The following is a 5,460-nucleotide window of genomic DNA, read 5'->3' as shown; positions in this document are numbered from 1 at the left end:
TCCCTGGAGGCATATCCTTACAGGACGCAGATTAGTGGCTGCCTGGGGCTAGGGCTAGGGTGGGAGGACAGGGAGGGAGCACTCAGAAAGGGAGGCAAATGTTAATGGGTAAGGGGATTCTCGGGAGTGTTGCTACAGTCCTGTAATTGGCTCCTCTCTGAGGGGGCTGGCTGGGCTCTTGGGCCGGAAGGTGCCAGTGTAAAGCCCGGCTGCAGAGGTCCATGCTACAGTTGGCTGTTACTGGTCCAGGCATGGAGGAGGAGTGCGCTTGCCTCTGCAGTGCGGGCCCTTCCCAGGGATGCCAGTGTCGCCAGCCCCGCCTGGGACCAGCTGAGATGGCAGCGGCCGACAGCAAGCTGGCCCCGGCCCCTGAAGAGCAGCACGTGGATGCGGACACGGTGGCTCGGTCCTCTGCGGGGAGTGGAGGGATCAGGAGCCCCATGCCACCCCGGCTGCCCCCGCACTGCTCGCTGCAGGACCTGCCTCCCGAGCTGCTGGTGGAGATCTTCGCCTCGCTCCCCGGCACCGACCTGCCCAGCCTGGCCCAGGCCTGCACCAAATTCCAAAGCATCCTGCACACGGACAGCATCTGGAGGCGGCGCTGCCGCGAGGAGTATGGCATTTGTGAAAACTTGCAGAACCTGGAGATGATGGGTGTGTCTTGTCGAGAACTCTAGGCGAAGTTGCTCCACCCATTGCAGACACATTTTGGGATTGTGGCAGCCAGATAACCAACCCTATGGAGGGCTGCTGAATGTGGTGGTGGGCGGCTTATGCATTATTGGTTGGAATACCTGCCTCTCCATGACCCCCATGTGGACGACTCCATGCAGTTCAAGCCCGCATTTGGAATTCGCCTGATGGAGAGGAAAGCGGCCACGGTGGAGTGCATGTACGGCCGCAGGGGGCCCCACAGCTGCCACTGGCAGATTCGGAAGGACGGTTCTCCACCAAGTGCAACCAGCCGGGCCACCACAGGATATCTGGTGGGAGCCAACAGGAATTACGAACGTGGCTGAGGGAAGAATGGGGGCGGACGCTGGAGGACATCTTCCAGAAGGACAGGCTGCGCTTCATCCTGATGAAGTTCATCTACCAACTGCCGGACGTCCCGCCGCATCTACCTCCCGCCGAGCCACCCGGACGACCTCCTCAGGCCAGGCCTCTTCAAAGGCACCCACGATGCCTACGGCCTAGAGATTGTCCTGCTCAGCTTCCATGGGAAGCATGCCAGGGCCACGAAGATCACGGGTGACCGCAAAGTCCCTGCTGGGCACCGCGTCCAGCTGCCCGGTGTTGAGATCTTCAGCAGCTTCAGCAAGTACTCCCGCCTGATCCAGGAGGTTCTCGAGCAGGTGATCCAGGAGCAGCAGCAGCAGCAGCAGCAAGAAGACAGGACTGAGGACGGCGAGGGCCATGGCTGGCTGAGCCCTGCGCAGCCCAGTGTCGGGGGGGGGGGGGGGGGGGGGGAGTCCGGGGCTGCAGCTTTGGAAGAGCAGCCTGTGCAGTTTGTTCTGCCTGCGGGCGTGAGCTCAAGTAACCAGAACTACCCCCGAGCCTGCAGGAGGTGTTTCTGTGGCTTTACCTACCCGCAGCGCATCCCCAGAGGGAGTCTTCATCCTGTTCGATGAGGACCACTTCGGGTTCATCTGGCTGTACCCCAATTGCCTCAGCCTGTACAGCAGAGTCCAGGTCACCTTCCAGAATGCCGAAGCACCATCCCCACAGGCCTTCCAGGAGATGCTCAAGAACATTCAGTCCCGATCCTCTGACGGCCCTTCCCTTGCCCAGGGGCCACAGCCGGGAGAAGAGGCTTCAGAAGAAGAGCAGCTTGGGTGCACTTTGGAGATTTGACCTTCTGACCAGATTATCCACCTTCTTGTTTATTTGTTTGTTTTTAATCCTCACCCGAGGGTATTTTTCCATTGATTTTTGGAGAGTGGAAGAGCAAGGGAAAGACAGAGAAATATCGATGTGAGAGGAACATCGATTGGTTGCCTCCTGCATGACCCCTGACCAGGGCCGGGGCTGGGTAGGAGCCTGCAACTGAGGTAGAATCGAACCCTAGACCTTTCAATCTGCAGGCCCAGGTTCTATCCACTGAGCCAAACTAGTTAGGGCTGAGCATGTCTTTTTAAAAAGAAAGAAAAAGAAAAGATCCTAAAATTAGATAGTGGTCATTGTTAGATTGCTACAACTCTGAAAATAATAAAAACCACTGAATTGTACATTTTAAAAGGGTGGATTTTATAGTATGTGAATTATATCTCAATAAAGCTGTTATCCTCTCTAATAAAATGGTAATATGCAAATTAACCATCACTCCGCTACATAAGCCACGCCCACCAGCCAAGCCACGCCCTCCAGCCAATCAGGGCGAGTATGCAAATTAACCCCCATCCAAGATGGCTACAGCCACAGAGAGCAAGGTTTCCCAGGTAACAGAGCAAGCCAAGCTTTCCCATAGCCGTTGCAGGCCTAAGCCTCCACTCAAGCTACAAAGTTTCAATTATAGAAGGTAAACAAATTCAAACAAATGGCGGCAGAATGGAGCTTGAGAGAGCAGGCCAGGGTTGCCGGCGGCAACAGGGGAAGCAAAGCTTTCTGCACACCCTGGCCGGGCTCACCCACTTAAGGCTACAAAGTTTCAATTGTAGAAGGTGAATTAACTGCCACAGAAATGGCTGCCGCCCCAGAGGGAGCAGCAGGAGGCTTGGCTCTGCTCCAGGCTACAAAGTTTCAATTGTAGAAGGAAAATAAATTCCAGATACCAGGGCCTCCGCTTGGGTTGCCAGGAGGTGTGGCCGGACTGCAAACCACCACAGGCCCCTTGCTCAGGCCGCCCCACACCCCAAGGGAACCCCCACCTGATCCGGGACACCCTTCAGGGCAAACCAGCTGGCCCCCACCCCTGTACCAGGCCTCTATCCTATCTAATAAAAGAGTAATATACAGATTGATCATCACTGCAACACACAATATAGCTGCCCCCATGTGGTCAAAGATCCTGCCCCCATGTGGACACAAGATGGCCACTGCAAGATGGCCAGCAGGGGAGGGCAATTGGGAGGCACCTGGCCTGCAAGGGAGGGCAGTTGTGAGGGACCAGGCCTGCAAGGGAGGGCAGTTGAGAGGGACCAGGCTTGCAAGGGAGGGCAGTTGGAGGTGATCAACCCTGCAGGAGAGGGCAGTTAGGGGTGACCAGGCTGGCAGAGGAGGAAAGTTGGGGGCAAACAGGCTGGCAGGGGAGCAGTTAAGCATTAACCAGGCTGGCAGCGGAGTGGTTAGGGGGTGATCAGGCTGACAGGCAGAAGCGGTTAGGGGCAATCAGGAAGGCAGGCAGGCAAGCAGTTGGGAGCCAGCAGTCCTGGATTGTGAGAAGGATGTCCGACTGCCCGTTTAGGCCCGATCCTGGTGGGATCGGGCCTAAACGGGCAGTCGGACATCCTTCTCACAATCCAGGACTGCTGGCTCCCAACTGCTTGCCTGCCTGCCTTCCAGGAGTCCCAGATTGGAGAGGGTACAGGCTGGGCTGAGGGACAACTCCCCGCCATGCACGAATTTCATGCACCGGGCTTCTAGTTAAAAATAAAAGAAAGAAAAAGGATGCACAGCATTGTTTCAAATAATGTCAAGAGAACAAGTATGATCTATATTAATAGTAGCCTGGGTGGTGTCTCACCCTCTCGTTGTCACAAGATGGCCGAGTGCACAGTGGAGGCTGGGCCTGACGGCTGCTCCACACAGTGAGGCGTGGCGGTCCTGGGGCTCTGTGTGGGTGGCATGGAGGAGGCTGGTCCTGGAGTCTCCTCCACGAGGAAGTGGGTCCTGGTGGAGGAGGCGGGTCGAAGCAGGGGAGGGCAGTTGTGGGAGATCAGGCTGGCAGTGGAGCGGTTGTGGGGCGATCACACTGGCAGGCAGAAGCGGTTAGGGGCAATAAGGCAGGCGAGCCGTTAGGAGCCAGTGCTGCAGGATTGTGAGAGGGATGTCCGACTGCCAGCAATCAGACATCCCTCGAGGGGTCCCAGATTGGAGAAGGTGCAGGCCGAGCTGAGGGACACCCCCACTACCCGTGCATGAATTTCATGTACCAGGCCTCTAGTCTATGATAAAGTAGAATTATGCCCAAGGGAAAGTAAATTATTAACAGATTTTGGAAGGGTTTAGAACATTTACTCTATGTGTGTATATTGTAATTTCCAAATAAAATTGACATTTTTTTTGTCTAATGTAGAAAAAATAATATACCATAAAACTACATATAGAGTAGGAGAAGCCTCATATGCTGAAAACTTAAATCACCTCCATAGGTGCCTAAGGCCAGATCTAAATATGAAAAACATTCCCAAAATGTCACTTCAATTGTTGGGCCATAAAAAGTTAAAATATTTTTTTTGTGTTCATCATTAATATTTTCACTATATTTCTGAACCATCAAGTTATTTCAACCAGACATCAAGGCAATGTTATGGTGAAGCACATCATAAATAACAATGAAACAGAAAAGAATTAAAAATCTCTTAAACATGTTAAGGAATAATGGAAAATTCTTGGCCATACATATCAGTACATTTGAATTCAAGAGTAAAATATAAATATGAAGGTGATAAATGAAAAAGCAGATCTAGACTTGATATTGAGTAATGAATAAGATTTGATTAAAATATACAATTCAACAATGGGAAATGTCTCTAAAATGAGTGTACATATTCTTAAATCATAACAGATGAGATTTAGATAATGAGAGTTATAAAGTAATTTCTTCACCATTCCAATTTTAAATGTGAATTAAAATTATCTCCTGAGAAGCATTTCTAGAGAGTAGATGTCTCTGACTTAGGAATAGAAAACATCTATTTTAAGCATCTCTAAAGTATTTTCCAATCAGATTTATCAGCTATCTAATATCATTATTTTAAAACAATTACATTTCCCCCTTCCTATATATTCCTCTTTCCAGAACACACAAAAATAAATTTTAAAAAACTCTTAAAAAAGAGAAAATTCTGTGTTCTTCCCCAAATAAATTCATAGTTCAGATTATATTTCCAGTTTCTCTTAAATTTCTCCACTTGGATATTCCACTTAGGCTTCAGACTCAATTCCCTTTCTCCAATTCTGTTGATTTTCCTGGCTTTCTTAATCCTATTACTGGTTCTGAGATTAAGTCATTTTAGACTCTTTCCTGTCTTTACCTTCAGTTTGCAATTGGTGAACAAGTCCCATTGGACCTCATTTTACTCATTTTCTTTTCCCTTCTTGCACTTATTCAGATTATCTTTACTTTTCTCCCAAAATGTTACCCTAGTTTCCTGACTTGCCTCATTTGGACTCTTCCCATGCCAATCCACTTTAGTCCTTATTTCAGACTAATATAATGGATGCTCAATTCTAACTATATAAGTCCTTCCTTCAAAATCCATTGAACACTGAACAAATACAAATGTCTTCATTTGGTAT

General features: G+C 50.2%; 1 pseudogene across 1 annotated transcript; it reads left to right on the top strand.

Moving 5' to 3' along the window:
- Nucleotides 1–221: 221 nt before the first annotated feature.
- Nucleotides 222–1,854, top strand: LOC307101087 (F-box only protein 31-like; annotated as a pseudogene). The gene has a single exon. The product of its transcript is annotated as an F-box only protein 31-like (transcript).
- The last annotated feature ends 3,606 nt before the right edge of the window (nucleotides 1,855–5,460 follow it).

Source organism: Cnephaeus nilssonii, assembly GCF_951640355.1.
Source record: "Cnephaeus nilssonii genome assembly, chromosome: 6".
In the NCBI taxonomy this organism is placed as follows: Eukaryota; Metazoa; Chordata; class Mammalia; order Chiroptera; family Vespertilionidae; genus Cnephaeus; species Cnephaeus nilssonii.
Note: the sequence above shows the minus strand (reverse complement) of the source record. Positions and strands in the feature narration are given on the sequence as shown.